The sequence below is a fragment of the Nycticebus coucang genome, chromosome 22 (assembly GCF_027406575.1).
Source record: "Nycticebus coucang isolate mNycCou1 chromosome 22, mNycCou1.pri, whole genome shotgun sequence".
NCBI classification, from domain to species: domain Eukaryota; kingdom Metazoa; phylum Chordata; class Mammalia; order Primates; family Lorisidae; genus Nycticebus; species Nycticebus coucang.
In genome coordinates, this window is record NC_069801.1 from 57,110,252 (window position 1) to 57,134,783 (window position 24,532).

Here is a 24,532-nt window from a genome sequence, read left to right on the forward strand (position 1 = left end):
ATAGAACAGTATTTGTTAATAAAAAGAAATGAAATATCAATATATTCTACAAAAAAAGACCCATTAAGGCCGTATGTTGAATGATTGCTTTTTTCTTTTATAGGATATTTTCATAACAGGCAGAGACTCGGCTGGGATGAGGTGCAGAATGAGGGGTGATGATGAGGCGAAAGGGATTTTTTTTTTTGCAGCAATGAAAGGTTCTAAAAGTAGATGGCAGTAGTGGTTGTGTGTCTTTGTAAACACACTGAAAACAGTGAATTGTATGCTTAAAATGGCTACATTCTATGGTATGTGAGTTACATCTCAATAAAGTGGTATTATAAGAAAAAAAGAAGGCAGAATGAAGGCTTTCTAGAAATAAACATTTCTAAAAAATTTGCCTTACAATTGTCATTAATTGTCCTTATATCAAAATTGAGTACATAGGATTCATGCTTCTCCATTCTTGTGATGCTCAGAGAGAGGGAAGGAGGGAGGGGGGTGGGGCCTTGGTGTGTGCCACACCTTCTGGGGGCAAGACATGATTGCAAGAGGGACTTTACCTAACAAATACAATTAGTGTAGCCTGGCTTATTGTACCCTCAATGAATCCCCAACAACAACAACAATATATATATATTTAAAAAACAAAAAACAAAAAAACAAAACAAACAAAAAAAATTGCCTTACAAGAATTTATGCCCAGGAAGTTCCCAAGGGATTTGTGGCCTTGGATGAATGGGACAAGCCTGGAAACATGTGAATCTGTGACCCTCACAGCTCGTGATAGTGGGGCTCAAATACAGGTGGCAGCAAAGGAGAGCCCAGATGGTAGTGACACAGAGGCCTTGGGACAGTCACTGGAGACAGGAACTGGAGGGAAAGAGCCCCGATGGGGATGGCTCCAGGAAAACAAAGCTTGTGGTTCAGATATTTGATCTTGTGAAAAATGCTCGTTAGAGGTAACTTTTGGAAAGCTCAGAAAGAATTAGAGCTGGTGGTATTGAAAACTAAACAAACAGAAAAAGAGACAATTACGTACTGATCCAAGAAGGACAGAAAATCCAGAAAGAATGGAAAAGTCATCAGCGTGAACGTCTAGGTTCCACAGCAGGAAGGTCTACATGGTCATATCATAACGGAGTGGTGATTCCACGGGTGGTGTGGCATCAACACAACGTGCCAAGTAAACAGCAGAGCTGGGACCGAAACCTGGGCATCTCTGAGCTCAGCATATACTAGAGAGAATGCCACGTTGCTACTCTGTTTCACAAGTTTAAAAGTGCATGACATTGGGCTCCACTGTAGCCAATTATCTCAACAACCTTGGAGAAAAGTCCATTCCAACTCTCACCACCATTCAATTTCTGAATACTCTTTTGTTCTTCTCTATGAACTGAACAATGGTTCCAGTGAGTGAAAACTGATGAGATATCATCTTTTTTTATGTTTTAATACTTTAAAAAATTGTCCCCCTTTAGAATTGGGTGTCGTATAGTGGTCCCAACTACTCAAGAGGCTGAGGTAGGAGGATTGTTGAGTCGAGGAGTTGAAGGCTGTATCATACAGATGACGTACACGCAAGTGAACAGCCACTGTGCTCCAGTGAGACACTGTCTCTGGGGCAAGGGGGAAGAAAAAGAAAACAAAAAATCACCTCATTTTAGATAGAACATTTTGTTTATAAACAACTTCATTGCAATACAGTTCACATAACTATTCATTCACCCATCAAACTACATAATTCAATAATTTGGGTATCATGTTCTTAATTTTTTAAGTTGTGGCAAAACATATATATATCTAAGTTGAAATTTGTCATTTTAACCATATTTAAACATACAAATTCAGTGCCATTAATTATACTTGCAGTGTGTAACACTACTATCTGATTCTGAAAAATTTTCATTACCCCAAACAGAGGCTCTGTACCCATTAAATGACAACTCCATTTCTCTTTCCCAAACCTCTGATCACCTATACTGTATTTTACCTCTTTAAAATTTTGTCTATTTTATGACTGGACATGGCATCTCAGGCCTGTAATCCTAGCACTCCGGGAGGCCGAGGAGGGAGGATCCCTTGAGCTCAGGAGTTCAAGACCAGCCTGAACAAGAATGAGACCCTGTCTTTACTAAAAATAGAAAACCTAGCTGGGCATTGTGGCAGGCACCTGCAGTCCCAGCTACTCGGGAGGCTGAGGCAGGAGGATTGCTAAAGCCTGGGAGTTTGAGGTTGCTGTGAGCTATGTGATGACATCATGGCACTCTAGCCTAGGTGACAGAGTGGGACTCTGTCTCAAAAAAAAAAATTGCCTATTTTAGATATTTCATACAAGGAGACTCATACAACATTTGTCATTTTGTATACAGCTTATTTTACTTAGCATGATATTTTCAAGTTTCATCCATGTTATAGCATGTTTCAGAACTTCATTCCTTTTTATGACTGCATAATTGAGTCCCCACTTTCAACTGAGATACCATTTTGAAATATGAAATTTATGTAACTGGGATTCAGATGGCCTCCTGGGTAGCTAAGAGGTGCTGCGTTTTTCTCTGGGCTCAGGTTCCTCATCTGTAAACAAGAGCGCTTAAAATTTTTTTATTACAACACTTTTAGATATTGGGTTTTAATACAAGATTTCATATGAAAAATAAAGTTATCTGTTGTATTCTGTTAAAACAAACATATAGTTTATACATTCAAAGTTATCACAGGAATTTATGAAACATAATAATACTAATAATTTATTCTGGTTCCATACCTAGAATAGACATGAAAGGTGGGGTCTTGGTGTGTGACACATGTCTTGGGGGCAAGACTTTACCAGATACACTAATATAATTAGTGTAACCTGGTTTCTTGTACCCTCAATGAATCCCCAACAACAACAATAATAATAATAATAAAATACATGAGAGACTATTGATGACTGTTTATGTCTATTTGGTCCATTAATGTTTTTCTTTTTCTGCAGTTTTTGGCAGGGCCGGGTTTGAACCCACCACCTCTGGTATACAAGGCTAGTGCCCTACTCTTTGAAGCCACAGGAGCCGCCCTTAATGTTTTTCTTTTTAAAAGGATAAAACCATCCTCTTAATGTTTTTGACATGCTGAGTGGTTTGGTGTCTTGTTCAGTCATGGCAACAGGTAAGACCTATTTGAACTAGTCTAGAGACGATATTAGGTAGGTCCCAGAACCTCCCCATTGGATAGAGACCAGGGCCTGGAGGTTGTACAGCCAGAGCAACACCCAGTCACCTTTCTGGATTCCTGTTAGCTGCACTCTCACCTCTATCAGGCACTGGCAGTGTGCAGACTGACCATGTGAGCACTCCCACAGTACTGGGGTATTGGGCACCAGGGTCCACAGAAACTCACCCACTCCAGGAATGGATTCAACCAGCACCTGCATCTTTACCTTTCATGTTGTGAATGATAGTCCTGGGAGGATGCAACTAGTGGGCAGGGCCCAGGTCATCAGTCTATATCCCAGTTGCAAGGGAGACTGAAAAATTGAGTCCCTGCTTCTATTTTGTGGAGATTGCAGGCATAATATAAGGAGTTTCCCAAGCAGAGGAAATTATTCCAAGTACATAGTTGGCCACCAATTAGACACATATCCACCACAGTCCTGATTTCTTTCCTTTAGAAAATGAGGATGAGGGTGGCGGGTTCAAACCCAGCCCCGGCCAAACTGCAACAAAAAAATAGCCGGGCGTTGTGGCGGGTGCCTGTAGTCCCAGCTGCTCGGGAGGCTGAGGCAAGAGAATCGCGTAAGCCCAAGAGTTAGAGGTTGCTGTGAGCCGTGTGACGCCATGGCACTCTACCCGAGGGCGGTACAGTGAGACTCTGTCTCTACAAAAAAAAAAAAAAAAAAAAAGAAAATGAGGATGAATATCCCATATTATGAATTTCTTTAAAAAGTTTACAGTCTGATCAATTCAACAAAATTTGAGTGATTGTAAAGGTTTTCATCTGAATGTCATGGGAAGCCAACAGAGGGTTTTATGCAAAGAAATAAAATAATCTGGCTTCTTGCTCTTTTAAAGAATACCCCTACATGGAGAGATTTATATTGGGAGGGGCAGGTGTGACACATGGGGCCAGGGACAAGAAGAATCTATTGTGGTATTCTAGGTGAGGGATGTTGGCAGTTTGGCAAAAAAGCTATTTGGAAGACTGTAAGAATAGTTCAAATTGAAGATGCACTTTGACACGAGAGTTGATAAGATTTGCTCATAGCATAAAAATAAAATATATGAACAAGCAGAGGAGTAAAGAGTGATTCTAAGATTTTGTATCAACCGAATTGCCAGTTTCTGAAAGAGGGTGGAGCAGGGTCACAGTCAGGGGGAGTTAAGAGTTCATGTTTGGAACCGTTAAGTTCGCTATACCTCTTACACATCCGAGGGAAGGCATTGACCAGAGAGCTGGATGCCTGCAATCCAGAGGAGAGGGTGGGATTGGAAATATAAGTTAGGAACCATTGAGTGTGCCAGTTTTTAAAGCCACAGTTTAGAGGAAAGTGGAGAGTGACAGTGACAGAGAATAGAATGCAGAGGGCTGAGTCCTGGGCCACCCAACTCTGGGTGGCTAACACAGAAGAGATCTATTATGTTTGCAAAAAAAGACGCAGAGCACAGAGATTCAGTGGGCACAGAGATTCACACAGAGCACAGAGATTCACACCATCAGAGGGCCACATACCTCTTTCCTATACTTGCCCTGTGGCTGTCTCGGGATATGCACCTCAGTAGAAGGATGGCAGTGGCTGTGATGAATTTGACATCATGGTATTACTAGGATATGAGGAAATTCTGATGATTGGGGCATCATGATTTTGGCTCAGCTGGATAAAATATGAAATAATGAGTAAGCGTTCTTGTCTTTAGTGTGGGCCAGAGTTAATTTATTTGGAGGAATTGTGATGTTCAGGGTCTGATACCACCAGCTGACATATATCACATCCTGTCATCGCTTGATCCAGGACAGAGAGAGTGGCAGATGGAAGTAACATTGGTGAAGTTTGAGGCTCAGCCCAGTCATCTCAGGATGTCGATTCAGCCTTTCATTATAGTACTCTGCTCTTTCTTCCACTTTGCCTCTTTCAAAGGCCTTCCTGGGCATGCTTTACTTTTTTTCTTCAAGACACATTTATGAAAGGCTTGCTATGCCCTGGGCTCTGTTAAAATATTTATTATTTCACATAATGGTGTGATCACAGCCACCCTAGACACAGTTATTTTTTTATTCCTACCCTTCCCAGTTGACAGAGGAGGAAACTAAAGACCAGGTAGCCCATACAGCTGGTGAATGGCAGACCCGGGAGCCCAGCATGGGCCTGCTCGACTCCAGAGCCTGTGTTCTTTCTGCTTTCTTACGCTGATGTTTGCACAGGGCCATCTGTGCAAGGTTTTCAGCTCAAACACATAACAGAAACTGCTGGGTGGCTGCTGGCGAGGACTATGTAGGTTTTACTAGAAAAAAATGCAGGTGGGGCTTAATAAAATAACAGCAACAACAGCTGAAGTTCTTTAGGAAAAACAGTTTTGCAGAAAGGTAAGTGACAATGGAGGAAGAAGAGATATTAGTGACGCTTCACACACCAACTAATTTGGCTGAACTCACTTTCGAGGAAAAAAGGTAAGGGACATACATTTTCCCCATGCATATCCCCAATCCCAACAGCTTTGATCACAGTTTCACTTTCTGGGTGGTTGTTTACCTGTCAGGAAGTCATGGCCTTTCTGTCTCAGACGGTGGTGGTGGTGGTGGTGGGTGGAAAGAACAAGTCATTTAAGTAAAGGAAATCCAAGCTCTCCAGCCAAAACTACCTTCCAGATTAATCACTTTGCATTTACAACATATATCCAAGTTTTCCCATTTTTCTCCCCTTGAAATATGACCTTGTCCTCCATCTCTGAACAAACCAGACTTCAAGCAGTTGTACTTTTATGGCTCAGGCTGAGAACTCCAGACACAAAAGCTTATACACGTTTTAAGAATGAGCTGAGATAACCCTAAAGAAAACTCAGGCTAGAGGAGCCACAAAGCCAGGAGCAAATCTCCAGGCCACGTAATCACAGGGGGTTTATGCAGTTTATGCAAACCTCTTAAAGGAGGTTCACACAAATATACATCCAATTTCCTCTTTGGAAAGGGCTGTTTCTTTCCAATGAGTCAGTGTTTAACAGAGGCTGGAAAAGCAGGAGCCTGTCGGCTGGAAGAAGATGGGGATTTAAAACTTGACCTATTCTTTGAAGGAGAAAATGACCCTTAAACTGCATGGACATGGCCTGCCGCAAGCAGCAGGGATGAGGATTCTGTTATCAAGGTGCTCGTTTGCCTTTCCAGGCTGCAGAGCACCTGCCTTGCTATCTGCCTCCTGCAGACAAGACTTGCTTTGTGTGTGCTGTCTCTCTGAGAATGGATCTTTGAGCAAGCCTGGGCTTTCTGGGCTCTAATTTTGAATGAGACGGAGAACACTCTCGGCAAAGCCTCTGCCTCCCATCTCTCAGTCATGGGTCAGAGTTCATTGGGGTTCCAATCTCATAAGAAGAAATGGGCTGCATTGGGTGTGGGCCTGGTGGGCGTATGTGGCAATATGCTATTTTTCACTTTTGAAATACTGACCTTTGTAGTAAATCTGGAAAATTGTTTTATTAGTATTTTGATACGCTTGAAATCGTAATTATTTGTGTCTAGAGTTCAAGGCAAGGTCAAAGACTCTCTTCAGTATATGTAAACAGATTGCTGGGTGGTCTAAAATCCTGGCCAGGCCTGGATGTCTCACCTTTCCAGGAAGCCCCCAATTTTGGTGTCACAAAGCTTCTAGTGCTCTTTTCTGCTCTCCCGAACTAGTGGGACATGAACTGAAAGGAATTCTCCATCTGTAGGATGGTAACATGACAGGAGACAGGTGAGCCAGAGCTGCCCTTTTGAAACCAGTTCTGTAGGTCTTAAGAAGTTTGTGGTACCTGATCCTCTTTTCTCCCCCAGAAAAGTTTGTTTAAAACAGATCTTCAAAGCTCCTAAGTAAGAAATGGGATTATTCGAGTCAAATCAGATGAAAATATTTGGAATGATTTTATAACACCATCTCGCCCGCGTTCCCTTTCTCTTCCCCTCCCGCTTGTCACTCCCCTCAGCTCTTGCCTCCATTTCATCTTGCCATGTCTACTGCACTTCTTTCCTCTCTCGGTCCCTGTCCTCCCCCCAGATGTAAGTAACTGGACCCTCCTAGCCCAGCTGTCAGGGTGCTCGGGGGGCCTGTGGTCCTGGGAGGAGTGATGGAGGGAGTGGGGCATCCTGAACCCGGGGCTGGTTGCTGGCTCCCACTCTAGGGGCCTTCTCGGCAGGGAGTCCCTGCAGAGCCACAGGGCGTCCCAGCTCCATGCATCACCACTGACTGCACTGGCACCAGCAGGTCACTTAGCTCCATGGACAGTGACAACCCCAGTCAGAGGATGGAGCTGTGAGAATGGTAGACAGACATGAAGGGCCCAACGACGGGGACAGACTGCAGTGCACAAGTGGGAGGGGAAGAGAAAGGGAACGTGGACAGCAATTCTGTGCATTTGCCTGTATGTGGCATGTGCCTCTCCCAGCTGCTCCAACTAAGGTTATAACTTAGTCATTCTTGAAATCTTCATAATGTTTTGAAACCACGGAAGAGTTTTAATATGGCAAAGTTGTTAACCTATAACCCTGAGTATGAGCGATAAGACAACTGTAATTTCCAAGTGTGAGCCTCACACATCAGCTCCCTTGGTTGTAAGGACACTAAATGAAGGTAATAATAATAATAATAATCAATCCATGTTTTTGTTCATTCTCAGCTTGTTGAGCACCGACCCAACCTATTCCTAGGAAGGAAGGAAACTCTGGTGTCAGCCCTGAGCCTGCAGAGTGCGGTAGGTGCTCAAAAATTATTAGATGTTAGTTCTTGTCGTGTACTTTCCAGTTTGCTATGATAGGGGCGCAGTCTCTCAGGAGTCAGCCAGGTGGCTGGAATTGATTCGGTGACGATTAGATGTCAGAGCTCTTTGAATATCAGAATTGAAGGGAGAGGCCTCTCGCATCCCCTCGCCCAGAGAGTGAGAGATAACTGCCCAGTGACACGAGTGAGTTTTTTGGTAGAGAAAAAACCCTCCCAGACAACATTAGCATAAAGGAGGACGGTGGGACCAGTGGTAGGTATTCCAGCACCTCTGAGCAACAGCTGACAGCTACGATTCTCTGATCTTAGGTTGCTCTGAATAACGCCGCACCCCCGCCTAGGGTGCGCCTTCCTGACCCATCTCTCTCCTCCCCAACGTCACCTCCCTGGCTCTAGGGGTTGGAGGTGGGAGGCGGCATCTCTGCTTGGGAAGTCTGGGCTCAGGCATGTTGACATAAGTTGACATCTCCTTACACCCTTAGTATAACGGCAAGAAGGCTAGCGGGGGAGGAGGGGTGCGGATGGTTAAAAGATTTTACCCAGCGCAGGGGAGGTGCAGGGCTACAGGAGAAATAGCAGTCTCAGGGCACTCAGGTTGCCCTGGGGACCCTGTACACTCCCTTGTCTCACACCAGCCTGGCAAGACTGGCTTTCAAGGCAGAAACACAAACCAACAGCTGCAGGTTGGATTGGGAGTGAGCTGGGCCAGCAATTATTTAAAAGGGATACAGCTTGTTTTCCCCCTTCCCAATCTCTTTCCCAGTCCACCTGTCGCCGGGCCCATGTCCTGCAGATTTCGTTTCTTACCACGTGAGGGCGCCGGAGTCCGCGTTTCCGCGCGGTGGGCCGGGCAGAGGCAAAACAGCGGCTACGTGTTCCAGAAGGTGGCGGCTGTGCCACCTGCAGCCTCGGGCGCTCCGCGCGCATGTGCGGTGACTCTCGGGGCAGGAGGGGAGACCCCGGCCAGCGTGGAGGGGAGTGACTGCGTGACGACCAGGCTGCGGGACAACCTGCCCGGGGACATGGCCCCTCTTGGGAGCAAAGAAGATGCCAGTGCTGGGCCCTACTTTTCTGAAAGGGCTTTAGTTTGAAATAGGAAATGGGCCTATTCTATGTGGTTTGAGAGGCAGAACTGGGGCCCATAGATAATACTTATCAGCAGAGAGATTTCAGCTCGACGCCGGGAGGCGGCATGGGGTAGGCAGGAAGAGGGGGCAGCGGAGGGAACTCCCAGGGCAGGGCTGGCCTGCGGTCACTACCTCCACCAGCTGGACAAGTCGCTTGGCAGCTCTTAGCCTCAGTCTTCCTCTCTGTGAAATGGGGTCTTTGCGGAGATTCCATAAGTGGACAAAGAGCCCAGCATAATTTTTTCTTTTTAAAGCGCCTGATAAAATGAATTGTAGTAGCTAACCTTGAACTCTTATTCTATGGAAGTTTCGGTGCCCTCACCCATCCATTATCCCTAAGCTGCCAAACGCCCCGTGAGGTAATCGTCCCTACCCTTATTTCACGAATAGAGGCGAGGAGGGTGGAGACAGGGTAAGAGATTTGCCCAAGGGGGAGAGGCTAGGAGGCCGCTGAGTTGGTTCTGTCTGCCCTCAGAGCGGCAGCCCTGCCAGGAGCCCAGGCCGCCGGCCTGTGTCAATGCGGGGTCTTCACCCAGACGGCCCCTGGGTCTGGCGAGCTGCTGGCAGATTTATCTGTCACGCACAATGACTCAGGGGCGCATATGCTGTTCTGGCAAAGGCGCACGCATTTTCCAAAGTCGGTGGAAGCCGAGGGTGACCAGCGCTGGGCGCAGGGTCGAGGGAGGCCGAGCCGCATCCATTCCCCGCCCCCACCAGGGGCGGCAGAAGGTGCAGCTGGCGGGCCCGGCGCGGAGCTGCCAGCCCAGTCATCTTGCGGCTGGATTTTGCACAGCCTTCCTCCTCCATTCTTTCTCGTCTTTGACACTTGTGATTATTACCAATCCTGGTGGCGCTGACGCGCGGGAGTGCAATGGTTACCATGGCATGCTTAATAAGCGAGAGCAGATGTTTGGCAGCCTAGCTGCGTGTGTTCTAAATACACAAGGCTAAAGTCGGTGGAGGGCGTAATTGATTTGCTGACTGCAGTGAGAAGCCAGCCCCGCCCTGCGCTGGGCCCCGCGGCCTCACCGCGCAGCGCGCTCCCTCTAACACAGCGCACCTTCTCAGCCTGGGCTGACCACTCCGCCCGGCCTCACATGTTGTGGGTTCTAGCCTGCTCCCTCCTCTTCCGCTGTTAACACCTGCAGCCTCCCCGACAAGCTACACCTGGTCTGTCCCCATCTGGGCCTCTCCACAAGCTTTTCCCTCTATCTGGTACCCCCTGCTCCACTTCGTGCGCACCGCCCCCAGGTCTCTCCGCGCTGGACTGGGCACCTCTCTCCAGCAGGCCTTCATTAGGTGCGAGGGGCAGCACCACTCTGCTGCCCATCCTTTCATGGAACTTGCTGCCGAGCTGTGATTACTTGTTTATTTTCCCAAGTTTCTTGAGTGCAGAAACCATGATATTTATGAGAATGATCTTGACTTAATTTATATGGAGAATCATGTGACACCAGAGCCCCATTCTTTGCCCTTGGTAGCACAAAACACCTTCCAACGGGGTCCAATACTACGTGCTCCAGTCCTCCCTCCAGAAGGTATTGCTACTATCTGTACGCAGAGCCCCTCTCCTACCTCAGCCTCTGCTTGTGGCTTTGCCTCTGTCCAGAAACATGGCAGGCTTCTCCCATTGAGTTCTACCCTTTCAAATTCTGTCCATCGATCAAGATGCCCCTCAACTGAGGCCCAATCTTCTCTGCTGCGCCCTTCCCAAGCACAGTGACCAATGGTCAGTCATGTACTGCTTCCCCCCACCCCTGTGCTCACCACACCAGAACCCCCAATGTGCTGTGCGTGTCTATTTCAGAGTTTGGACTCCCTCAGGTGTAGCCAAGCACGGTGATTATGAGCCCAGGCTTTGGCCTTGGTCTCAAGTTCATGCCCTGATTTTGCCTCTTACTGGTTGTGCTTTACATTGGCCACGTGAAATGAGCCTGCCCAGTTTCAGTGAACAATCACACCTCCTCTCCAGGGCGGCTGCCTGGATTCGCTGAGATGCTAAGAGAAAGTAGGTAGCTCGGTGCATGGAGCACAGTGGGAACGCATTAAATACTGCTACAATGAAGTCACTATTTATATGTTGTCCTGATCTGATGCCACCACGGAGACTGCCCTCCTTCAGTTGGTGCCACTGTCCAGGTTCCTGGCGTCTGTCACGTACAACTGGTGAGTGGAGGAACCTTACCCCACCTTGCTGGGCTCCAGTTTCCTGTGTGTCAACTGGGGATGTGAAATATAATGATTGAGAGAATTAAATATTTGAATACCTTTCCAACCATAAAGCTCGAAAACAATATGAGCCAAGAAGTGAAGCGGACTACGGGAGGCAGAAGAGAGAGGCTTTAACTTCCACTTCACTTTGAAGGTGCAGGGAATGAAGCTACTTTGCAGGTGACTATTGGGCTGGAGACATAGGGATGTGACAGAACTCCCCAGGCTCCTCGAACCACGAAAAGGAAGAGGCAGAGAAGGGAGAAATGTGTGTGTGTGTGTGTGTGTGTGTGTGTTGTTTGGAGATGATTTGTTTCTGGGGCAGACCTATGGAAAATTTGCCCAGAGAAGAGAAGAGGCCCTATGGTTTTGGCATTTTTTAATAGTGAAACTAGGAGTAAAGAAAGTTTCGTGAGTGTGACCGTGACACCAAATTACTCAAGAGGTAAGGTGATGGGCACCAAGTGGCGTGCTGGAGGGGACTGAAGACAGCAAACATTTGAGAAGTTGGAGGGGTGAGCTTCAGCTGGCTGGAGATGGGGGATTGAGGGGTCCCAGTTGTTATAGTTACTCCCAAGTGTTGGTAGCCTGTTTCCCCTGTCTTGATAGAAAGTCTCTAAGTTTGAAAAGCTTTCTTTCAAAGGAAATGTAACTGTGGCTCATATTTCTCAAATTAAGACATACATTTATTATGTCACTTTTTTTTTAAGAAAAGAAGCTTTATGTCAACACTGAGAACCATTACAGCTCTGTAGCTGTTATTAGTATAAGTGTAAAAATATTACAATCCAATATTAAATATTTTTAAATTTATTTTTTATTTCAAATTAATATGAGGGTTTACATTTTAGGTTACATTGTTCTCACTTCCAGGGTAAGTTCCATTCGTAAAAGCACCTCTCACTCAGGGGGCGCGTTATACACCCTCACAATGTGCACATGAGGTGAGACCCCGCCTCATCTTCTCCCTCCTTCTGCCAATCATCCCCCACCACTTCCCTCTACCCCTGAACCAGACTATATTAGCGTTTTATTGTTCTAATGAGCATGTAATTGTTTATGTATTGATTTCATATTAGTATGGAGCACATTGGATATTTATTTTTCCATTCTTGTGATACTTGACTAAGAAGAATGTATTTCAACTCCATCCAGGTAAATGTAAAAGATGTAAAGTCTCCATCTTTTTAATGCCTCAGTAGTGGTCCATGGTATATGTATACCACAGTTTGTTGATCCATTCATGGGTTGATGGGTACTTAGGTTACTTCTGCAACTTGGCAATTATGAGTTGAGCCACAGTAAACATTCTGGTGCAAATGACTTTGTGGTAAAATGATTTTTGTTCTTCTGGGTAGATACCTAGTAATGGGATTGCAGGGTCAAATGGAAGGTCTACATTTAGATATTTGAGCATTCTCCATGCCTCTCTCCAAAAGGGCTGTATTAGTTTGCAGTCCTACCAGCAGTGTAGAAGTGTTCTCTTCTCTCCACATCCATGTCAGCATCTAATGTTTTGTGACTTTGTGATGTGGGCTAATCTTGCTGGGGTTGGATGATATCTTAGAGTGGTTTTGATTTGCATTTCTCTGATAATTAAAGATGATGAGCATTTTTTCATATGCTTGTTGGCCATTCATCTGTCATCTTCAGAGAAGTTTCTGCTCAAATCTCTTGCCCATTTATATAGAGGGTTATTTGCACTTTTCTTATAGTTTGAGTTCTCTGTAGATTCTAGTTATCAGGTCTTTGTCAGATTCATAACATGCAGAAATCTCCCCCCATTCTGAAGACTGTTTACTTTGTTTGTGGTACCCTTAGCCATGCAAAAGCTTTGTAGCTTGATAAAATCCCAGTAATATATTTTTGGTGTTGCTTCAGTTGCTGGGGGTGGGGTGGGGATGGGGGAGTCTTCTTCATAAAGTTTTTCCTAGGCCAATATCTTCAAGTGTTTTCCCTACACTTTCTTCTAGAATTTTTATTGTTTCATGTCTTAAATTCAAATCTTTTATCCAATGAGAATCAAAAAAATATGGAACGCTTCATGAATTTGTGTGTTGTCCTTGTGCAGAGGCCATGCTAATCTTCTCTGAATCGTTCCCATTTTAGTATATGTGCTGCCCAAACGAGCACCTTATGTCCCATTTCCAACAGTTAGAACTTGCACCTCTTTTGGAATATTGCAGGGGGTATCTAATCCCTTTCCACCAATCTAATGCTCCCTTAATGCTACCTGTGTGTCAGTGAACCTCAGATATTTTCCGGCACAGTGTGGACTAGAGTCAACTGGTTCCCACTCTCTCCTCAGTTCTGCTCATGTGAGGGCTGTGAGGCCTCCTTTACGCTTACACACTTCCCTGGCTCCCAGCGTGGGCGAGAGCCCCACACAGCTCTGTCTAGAGAGCTGGATTCTAAGTACAGATGTGTCAGTAATTTGTGACAGTGGGGATGTCTCTTCTCTCTTCTGGTCTTTGGGCTTCTCGTATGGAGAATACCAGGGCTGGACCCCATCATTTCTGTCTTTTCAGGCAATTTTTCTTCTTTAGCGCACTGATACAGTGAATTGCACTGAATGGTTTTTGAATGCGGAATCAGCCTCACCTTCCCAGGATAGACTTCACTTGGTATTATTACGTCCTATGTATCATGGAATTTGGTTTGCTAGTATTATGTTAAGGATTTTTGAGTCTATATTTTTTACAAGAGATGTTGGTGTATGGAATATTTTATTTGTAATATCTCTAGTTTTGCCATCTGGCTAAAGTATGAACTGGTTCATGTCCCTTCTTCTGTGTTCTGGAAGAGTTTGTGTAGCATTGGTATTACTTCTTCCTTAAGTGTTGGTAGAATTTGCCAGGAGACTCTATCAGGCGCAGATGACCCAGAGTCCTTCCCAGTGACTAAGGGTCCTTCTTGGAGAAGGCCCACCCTCCCTGCCAATAGGAGAATTGCGGATGTTCTTTTCTCCAAACCATACATGGAGGTATCAGTTCTTATGCTGGCTCTCTAATTCGCAGGCCGTAGTTTTCCCAGAGTGACTTTGAGTCCCTGGGAGACAATGAAGTATAATGTAGAGAGCTAGAGCTTTGGAGTCAGCAAGAGTCAAGCTGAGATCTGTAGTTCTGGCCCTCAACAGTCGTGGGCCTTGGGCCCATGTTCTCGAATCTCTCAGAGCCTCTGTTCCTGCATCTGTAACTGGACATGGTAAGTTTCAGCTTACATGGCTATTGTGAGGATGGAATGCTATAGTACTTATAGAAAGTCTTACATAGTAGGTTTTCAATGAATTCTGGCCTTTCTGAGCAAATAGGGATAGTCCATTGTACTTAGGCCTTGGGGCCTGTCCTAGTAAAAGGCCTATTTGCCCACGTTTGAATCTGGGATAGAATTTTCCAAAGGGAGTTAGAAAAGCAAAGACAGAACTTGATTTTTTTTTTTCTTTTTGCCATCTGTTCAACAAAACAAATGAGTTTACCTTGGAAACAGCCACATTACAAACTGATTGGTGGATGGGAACAATTTGTTATAATGCTCCAATTCCACTACTTCTTTCCAGGTGGGGAGAATGACTTCTTCAGTTATGGGGGCTCCAGAACATTGCTCCCTAATGGGAACTGGAGAACAGGCAGATATTCAGTTCCTGACTGGAACCTAGAAGGGTGAATCCTTTTGACTGCAAAAAAAAAAAAAAAGAAGAAGAAGAAGAAAAGTTATGAGTCAGCTGCTTAGGAAAATGCCTCACTGATGATGTTAGTACATAGAAGCAATTTCATCAGTCTGGGAAGCACATTTTCAGGAGGATTGGCAGGACAGTGAGGACAGAATATTAATGAAGCCGTCAGTGGGGGTAATAGTGCTGTTTCAATTCTGAGCAGCAGAGGGAGCTGTTGCCTCCTAATCCTAAAATAAAGATTTTTTTTTTTAAGGTGACTTGTCACTGAGTGTGGCAGAAGCTGGTCCACTTCTTGTTGGCTGCTCTGTGGTTCCACAATTTACTTACGGAAAATGCATTTGAGTAGTTTCTTGAGTTTTCTAGAAAGAACTAGAAGGGAAAATGAAGGTTAGTTACAATGAGAGCTAACACTCTGTAAAACTTGCTACTAGCCAGGCACTATTCCAATGCATTTTATGTGTATTAACTCATTCAATTCTCACAATAGCAGTATGAGGTGGGTATGATATTACTATACCTGTTTCAAAGATGAGGAAACTGAGGCAAAATGAGGTTAAATGTCTCCCTGAAGATCACACACCTAGTCACTGGCAGAGTTAGCATTTGAACTACGGCCGTGGGGTTTCCAAGTCTGTACTTTCAACTGTAAATAACAACGTGCATTTTTATTGTTGGTGCTATTTGATCTTAGAAATAGTTCTATGAGGTAAACACATTTTATGGTCCTTATCAGTGTAGAGAGAGATAAAAGGGGAGACTTTGAGATTGAGAGAGAATGAACATTGTTCACTTCAGGCCTGAAGACTTCGGGGCTAATGTTCTAGGGTTCTATGCTTCATGTGATTGGCCAGTCACATGGGGAAAGTGTCAGAGAGCGGGACACAGTTTCAAATATTTTGACATCAAGCCCGGTCCTTTTTACTGCTATATTATCTACTGCACTGCCCCTTCCTCTGTGCTAGACTCTGTGGGATGATTGGTCGGATGTCGACACTTGGTTTCCGCACTATAGGTGCTCTGGGCTTCACCGACCGCACCTCTTCATTAGTCTCAGCCACTGTACCCAGAAACAGGGATGCAATTGTGGCTCTCTCATTTGGTGGGCTGACGACTTTGACCTTGGATCTCTTTTAACTAAACTGGGGAAGTGTGCTTTTAGGAGGCAAGATTGAAAGACAAAAGAAACAGGAAGGTCATTTTCACCCATGAATGGGAGAGGGAGAAGGCAGCTCCTTGCCCCTTTGAGGCTTCCTTAAAACAGATGTTTAGAGCATATGACATCAAAGGTCTCTTTTAGGGCTGATATTCTATGAAACCACAAGTTTAAGTAAGCCTGCTATCTGTTATTAAATCTTGATCTGCTGGCTGGGGATCTCACTTAATCTCAAAGAATGACTCTGATACACAGTTCTCAACCTCTGTACTACGGATATTTTAATCGGATAATTCTGTATTGTGGGAAGGATGTCCTGCCTGTTGTAGGATGGTTAGAAACATCCTGGCCTCTTGTTACTGAATGGCAGTGACACAACCTTCCTGAGTTGTGACAACCAAGATTCACCTCTCATGGTGGAGAGGCACATGCTGTGGTAGACCAGAAGGACAGATGCTTTAAACTGATGGTGGTTGTGGTGGTAATAATAATAATAAATGACATTTTGACTGTCTATTAAGCCTGAAGCATTCTAAGCATTCACATCCATTCTATTTCATCTTCATAACCACTCTATCATTTTGGCATTGTTAATCCTATTTTATAGAGGAGGAATCTGAGATTTAGTAACTTGATCAAGGTCACACAAAGCTCATAAGCAGTGAGCTGAGACTGCACTCCCAGGTATTCTGGCTTCACTAGTCACGCTGCCTGCTTTCCTCAAGGGGGTCTAGATTGCAGGACTCTATGTGTGGGTCACAGGCTGGCACTGGTCCATGGGCTCTGATGAATTAAATCAGTTAACATCACCAAGCACACTGTTTTAGTTCAGCTAATTGTTGTTGTTGCCAGACTTTCTCAGTAAAGGAAGCATTGCTAAGATATATCCTCTGCTACAAACTCCTTATGTTGTTGCAGGAAGACACAGAAATAAAAGCGTCATCTAACAGTTGCACCGGACGGTATCACTGACAAACTGTACTTCACTCTATACTCTCGGACATTCCTCACCGGGATGCTTTTCCAGACCTCATGAGGTTTACAGAAAAGGTTTCTAGTTGAGGAAGCCAAGACCCAGACAGTTATTTGTTTTTACTATTAAGAAATAACTCGGGCATTCTAGAACACGGGTCCAGGTTTCCCAATTTTCAGACCACTGCTCTAAGATAGGGCTCGGTCTCTGATCTCTGATTATCAAGAAGTGGCTCTCTTCCTCCATCCAGTTCCAGTCATCAGAAGGACTTGAAAATGGATCACCCTTATTTCATGGATTATCTATTATCATATTGCTCAATTATTGAAAGAAACAGAAATCACAATTCTTTGGGTATACTTTCCACTCAAAGAACCCAGTGCTTTTTTGGATCTCTGGCATTGTGGAGAGAATGTGGGTTTGGAATCTGCCCTATTTACAAACTATTGGCCTTCGGTAAGGTTTTAAGCTGCTCTGATCCATGCTTCCCTCACCTGTCAGATATACATAATCACATGTACCTGTTGGGTTTCTGCAGTTATGAAATGATTTATGTATGGTGTGTTTAGTGCCTAGAAAGATGTCACTCTTATGGTGAGCTCTAAGTCATCGTGACTCTTACGTCTTTCTTCTATCTAGCATGTACTTTCAGATCCACTTCCATGTCTTTAAAACTGTCTTATAACCAATAACAGTGGAAACTAATCTTTATCACTAATGTACAATCCATCTGGGAGAAAGCCATTTCTTCTTAAATCAGGACTAATCAACGGGGCCTCATGACCCATCTCCGCCCTGCCATGAGCTTGCAGGAACAGATGGAAAATGGGCCAGGCAGATGGAAAAACTCCATTTTCCAACAGGAATTATTTATTTGTGAAGTTGGAACCACTTGGAATGAATATTTTGAATTAGGAGGATGAAATATCATAGTATTCACAACAGGACCATGAAATTAACTAATGCAGTATGACTACCAGAGTCATTGTGAGGCGGGGAGGAGGAATAATAATGGGGCTTTTAAAAAATGGTCCAAACACATAAATTATTTACCCATGTGTGTCAATAACTGCCTTGAAGCTGTTCTGCTGATGGCGTTATCCTTCATGCCCTTCCTAAGAAAAGCCGTTCTCATTGCAAGTTCTTTTGTCTTTATGACTGGATTATTATAGAACATAAACATTATAAAATACATAGCTAACACGATCAAGACCAGTCAGTGTTAGCCACGGTGATGCTCTCCATATCTCACAGCCAACCCTTATCATGACCCTGTAAAGTAGGTACTTTAAGGCAACATTACCAAGGAAGAAGCTGAAATTCAGCAATAGTAAATGACTGAGCCAAGCTACACGAGTAAGATGTACACACAACAGATGTTCCTGCCTCCATGTTTGAGTCTCTGACCTGCTTCCCCAAACTGATTATGTCATACTCTTTTGCCCTCTGGCCGGAGTCTTAGAAGGGTGTGCAAGGTCCTCAAGACCTCATCCCACCTTCTCTAGCTTTGTCTTTGCTTTTGCTTGGAATATCGTGCATGCGTGTAACCATAGTTGGTGATTCCCAGAACAGGGCATGGGTGCATGCTTCAGAGCCATTGTCTTCTTGCTGTTCTACCTGCCACCCAAATATCCATGACCACCCCCCATGCCCTGACAATCACTTCTCCTCTACCAGCGTGTGGCTCAGTCATAAAAACTTTAGGAAGTCTTCTCTGACAACAGCCAGGCCGAGCTATGTGCCCCTGAGGGTGGCTGAGCACCCCTGGTTTTGCTGGTTTTCCTCACATATAGCACTTGACATGATGTAGCCAACAGCTTTCATGTCTGCCCTTGCTAGCACACTGTGAGCTCTGCCTCACTCACTCCATGTGCCCGGCGCTGCAGCATGGCACCAAGCACAGCAAGATGTTTGTGTTTGTGGAACTGACCAGCGGATGGATGGATGGATGAGGATGACAAAAGCCTCCTGACTGGGATCCCAGAGAGGACTATGAGAATCCATAGCGGTGGATGAGTGGCATTCTCAGAGAGAGAGAGATGAGCCAGGAGAGAGGTAGACACCAGTGGGCATGTATTTTCTGACCTTCTACGTACCAGAAGCTACCAGCAGACCAGTCCCAGATGAGGGTCAGTATTGGAAGGCAGTCTAACTGGCATTTATGCGTAAGAGCATTACCAACAAATCTGGACATACTCTTGAAAATCCTCTCAAACTATTCACTGAGGCCAGGCATATAGTAGGTGCTCAGCAAATATTGATAGAATAAAATGAAGAGCAAGAGGCCCAGGGTAAGTAGAAGCTCCAGAGGAAGCTGTGACCAGGCCATTACTGGTCCCTCCAGGTAGCCTGGGGCTGGGGGTGGGAGATGTCCTCATAGACATTGGAGCTGGGAAGATCTGTGTTAAAGTCATGGCTGTGTTACTCATTTGCTAAGTCTCACCTCTTCCTTCACAAAGCAGAAACAATTCTCATCTTAGAGGGCTGTCACAAGCCTTAGGTGAGATCACAGAGCCTGGCCCACAGCTTGTGTTCAATATTGAGAGTTTCCTCCCCTCCCCTAGGTTCAGCGAACCTTGGCAAGATGCAGAAGGAACTGAATCCCAAACTACATGCTGTGCAGGGACAAAGTTTCTTGTACCCTTGCCAGCCTGGCTCTTGAAATTGCTGCTGGAAGCTGGATAACAGGATAGAATGCAAATCGACAGGCAGGTTGAGCAAGGAATGGCTACCAGGAACTATGCAGAAGGAAGGCAGGGCCTCATCTTTGTCCCCAGCTCCTTCAGTGCCTTTAGCAAAGTCACAGAACTTCTCTGAGTCTCAGCATCCTCTTCACAAATGGACACCATTCTCCTTGTGTCCCATCCCAACTGTGGCCAGTCTTGCATTTTGTCCTGAGGACAGAGGTCACACTTGGGAACATAGTCCAGACAGTACGGCTTGACTGGGACACATTGGCCTCACAGTTCATCTGGTTAGACATCAATGCCTACAGGAGGTGGGGAGAATAATGAGCCCCAAATTCTCCTTCCAGAGGCAGAGTGTAGGTTGGATCTCAGGCTCTGGAAGCTCCTACCATGCACAGGGATTTGTTCTGGGTCCATCTGAGAAACAGTAGGGGTCTACTCAGACTGGGCCTTCTGGATCTCAAGTCAGCTGGTAAAGATGTTGGCAATTACAAGTGTGATGGTGGTTATAAAAGTGGAGAGAAAAGGAAGCCAGTCTGGGGGTTGAGTTAATGAGGCCAAGACCCGGAAACTTCTCAGATCCTTCATAAACCAAAATATTCTGTCTTTCATAGTATCTGATACTTTAAAGGAACCACTAATCTCTCCCATTATGGACATATTCTCATCCATCATGACTGCTTCTAAGGGGAGGAAGCTGCTAGCCTTATAAAGCAGCCCCCTCCTTGTTCATTAGTTCTGGCTGTGTGGATGTCCTTTCTCAGGTTGGAACAAAATCCATCTCACTATAACTCCTCCTGTTTCTCCCCTTACTCCTGGCTCCTCAAAGAGCAGAAAACCTCTCCTACCCACGTTTCTTCTCCTTCACTTTCTTTCCGACATGCTGAAGAAGAGGGCGGGCAGTGCCATGGCTGAGTAAGAAGTAAGAAGTATTTTTAACCAAGGTCAGCCCTGGTGGGAATAGTGACTATGACTTCATTGGGATGGGCTGTTTTTTCAGTGTTACAAAAATACAAAGTTAAAAATGAAAGTTGTAGGTCAGAGTTTGAGATGTGGAAAATTTTGTATGGCAAGGGACATCTCATTTAAATTTTTCAGGTTAAAAAGAAATTCAACTGTTAAGAAGTTATTGTAAAAAAGAAAATCGCATGTAAAAAGGCACCAAAAAAAAAAAAAAAAACCAACATGAACGTGCCTAATATCTTTAGGAGTTGTCCATGTGGCTGAAATAAAGATGAGGAGACAGTGGCAAAGGCAGAAGGGGGAAGTGGAGAGACAAAGGAATTCAATGAGATGCTTGTTTCTAGCAAGATGTTAGCCAAGCTAGAGTTGGTCTTAATTAGTGGGTAATGGCAACCATGTAGTTAGAATGCATTTAAAAAAATGTCTCCAAACAATATTTATTTGATATCCCCTATAAGCTTGACTCTATTGAGGGTCCTAATGTTTTGCCATCACAGGGCCTTGGACATCATTTATGCTTTATAGGTACTTGTTGAATCAAGTGTGGTAGCTGGCTTGGAAGACTTAAGGTCCTGAACTGTTATCTGGGACAGCATTTACCACCATGCCTTATATAGAACATGAGTTCTGAGGGATGCTAAAATGTTATTTGAAATAAAAAGTAATTTGGACAAATAAATTTGGATTACTAAAGGTAAGAGGATTTTTTATTTGATTTTGTTTTAATCACAATATGCTCTGGGCATTGGGACTCACCAAGGAAGAAGGGATATAGCCTATATTGTTTTCAAAACTTACTTGAATGTGGAACATCTGTCTGGAAGGGCAGGGAACAGAGGACATGCTCTGGAAAGTACCTGTAAGTATCTGAAAGTAAGTAAGAGCAGAGTGGTTTTGTTGTTAAGAGCGTGGCAGAAGGATAAAGAGATAGTGGAGAAGACCCTACTGCTTCTTTAGATACCTGGCCTCCAAGGAATGTAAGATAGTTCAGTTCCCAGTCCACTGATGACAACTAGCCAGAAAGCCATGCTTCCTTGCAAGGAGGGCTGGAAAATGAAGACCATTCTGCATGGCTATTATTTACCTTCAACCACCCCCAACGACTTTCCTTGAGGGAGAACACATTTTGGTGTACAGCTATCCCTCCCAATATTTTGGAAGAAATAAAGACCCCATCAATGACTGGGAGAAAGAAGACCAGAACATTCCAGATATGCAAGTTTAGACTGCAGTGTTTAAAAGCTTCTTGCTGGAAATGTGTCCCTTTCCTCTCACTTGCCTGGGTGTATCAGTAAGCTAAGCCAAGATTTGCCACAATCTCGGTTTCTTGGTGTATTTCTTGTTCACCTCCAATGCTTTGTTTCTATACTCATGACAACATGCCTGATGTTGACTTCTGTGTTGCCTGTGCTGTTTGTACTTTGGGTTCTGGACTATGATCACAGAGATTGCTGGCTTGTGCTAGAAGGAAAAGAGAATACGAGACAACCCCACAATGTTCTTAGAGCTATTATTAGGAGTGGCATGTTACTTCTCCCCAAGTTTATTTACAAAGGTAAGTGATTGGGCTCAGCATGGTGGACTTAATTCTCTCCCTGGCAGGGAAGTCACAGTCACAGTCACAAGCCAAGTCTGACATCAGTGAGGTGGAAAGATACCATCCCCTAGGGCAGCAGTTCTCAACCTGTGGGTCATGACCCCCTTGGGGGTCAAATGACCCTTTCACAGGGGTTGCCTAAAATCAGGTGGGTCACGTACACCCCATACAAATACTGGTGTATGAAAATAATTTTATGGTTGGGGTCACCACAACATGAGGAACTATATTAAAGGGTCACGGCATTAGGAAAGTTGCAAACCACTGCCCTAGGGAGAGGACGTGAAATTTGAACATTAGTTATTTTGAAAACAACACGGTATACCATACAGGAAACCCATCTTTCTCAAAAGTTTTGGGATCCCCGAAAGTTCTCATCTTTTGGAGTGTCTCTCCCCGGGAGGCTTCCACTAAAGTTCTCATCTTTTGGAGTGTCTCTCCCCGGGAGGCTTCCACTAAAGTTCTCATCTTTTGGAGTGTCTCTCCCCGGGAGGCTTCCACTAAAGTTCTCATCTTTTGGAGTTCTCATCTTTTGGAGTGTCTCTCCCAGGGAGGCTTCCACTGATTCCCTCAAGAAGAGACATTTATTCCTGTTTTTGCATGTGTGTTATTCCCAGAGAAACTGGAAGAACACAAGGCAATGCCCACCGCTTTCAGTAGTTGGCAGTCTCTCCTCCTCAGATAGAGGATTTATATTTCCACTCTTAGGACCATGACTGGCCAAGTCTCACTCAGCTGGGGCTGCTCTTAGCTCTGGGGAGTCCCGTGTTAAATACTTTCTGGAGGACAGTACCCATAATAAGGGGAGTATATAAAATCCTGGTTTTTGGAGAAGGAAGGGAGCCAGTATATCCAACCGAGGACATTTAAGTGTTGGTGGGAGGGGACAGGAAATCTTAAAAATTGTCAGGTAGAAGAGAGATTATTCTATGAGCCTTCCATCTGCCCTTCCTTTTCCTGGGAAGGTCATTTCCCTTCACTCACTGGGAAAATCTAATCCAGCATTCTGCAAGTGAGTCCAAGTGTCTTTCTCCGGGAGGCTTCCACTGATTCCCTCAAGAAGAGACATTTATTCCTTTTCTTGCACACTTTCACACACATATATTTATCTATTTGCTGCTGTAGGTTGAATTGTATCCCTGCATGGCGTTCTCTCAGTGGCCTAACCCCTGTACCTCAGAATGTGACATTATTTGGAACTAGTTTCTGTGGCAGTGGTCAAGTTAAAATGAAGTCATTCTGGTGGACTCTAAGTCTGTATGTCTGATGTCCTTATAAAAAAGGGAAGTTTGGACACAGAGACAGACATGCACTCCAAAAAGAGCATCATGTGATGATGGTGAGGATGAGGAAAGAGAGCGAGACCGTGCACCTGCAAGGGAGGAGCACCAGAGATCTCCAGCCCACCACGGGAGGCTGGGGAAGAGCTATGGAGGGAGCCACGCTCTGCTGATGCCTTGATTTCGAACTTCAATACATTGACATTGTTTAAACCACCGAGATTGTAGTACCCAGCAAACTAGTACACTTGCTTACACATCTATCCCCCCAATGTTTTCTCTCCCCAGACCCCTCCCTGACCTGAGTCAGATCTGAAAGAGAGAAACAAGGATTTCCTTTCTTTTGTTCTTTCTTTTTAATTATCCTTAATGTCCAGAAAGGCCAGCCACGGGGTTAGTGCAGTTGTTGTTACAACTATTAAAAAAATTTTATGTTCTTTGAGATGGTAGCACAAGGATTAAAAGAGTGACTGATTTTAGAAGAACACATCAGCGCTGCCTGGAGAGGAAAAGGTGGCAGGTGGTGAGACCCACATCTCTGCAGGTGTGTGAAGCAGGGAAGCTGGAGGAAGCCCTGTCTGGGTGGTTTCTGAAGAATGTTGGGAAATTGCCTTGCTGGCTGTAATCCTCCAGGGATCAGGCCATTGATCAGTATTTTAGAGTTTCAGTGCGAGATAACCTGGCTAGTTGCCTCCCTCACGAACCTGCGGAGGAGGATGGTGTGGGAGAGCGAAGTGTGTGTTTTGAACAAGGGCTCCTTTCCAAACACCAACTGCTCTTCACCAGAGAAGTCTCCCTCAGCTGTTGTCAGAGCTCACTCTGCTGTGCGTTTGTCTGGAATCTGTTCTGAGCAGCACCGCCTGTCCGAGGCTGTCCCACCATCTGCCCACTTGCCCTTTGTCAGCCCTCCCTCCTCTGGGCACTCCCACTGCCAGTTGGGG

The 24,532-nt window shown here is 44.9% G+C and overlaps 1 long non-coding RNA gene and 1 other non-coding gene across 4 annotated transcripts in view; one reads left to right on the forward strand and one right to left on the reverse strand.

The window, feature by feature from the left end:
* Positions 1-11,034: 11,034 nt before the first annotated feature.
* The window catches only part of LOC128575250 (uncharacterized), a 42,257-nt gene continuing 28,759 nt past the window's right edge, over positions 11,035-24,532 (forward strand). The window contains exons 1-2 of one of the 3 annotated variants that reach the window (XR_008376959.1): positions 11,035-11,220; positions 11,338-11,445. This is a non-coding gene — a long non-coding RNA (uncharacterized LOC128575250). The other 2 variants (XR_008376960.1, XR_008376958.1) reach the window with 2 other exon arrangements.
* LOC128575634 (U6 spliceosomal RNA) lies at positions 13,292-13,398 on the reverse strand. The gene has a single exon (XR_008377061.1). It is a non-coding gene; the product is annotated as a U6 spliceosomal RNA (small nuclear RNA).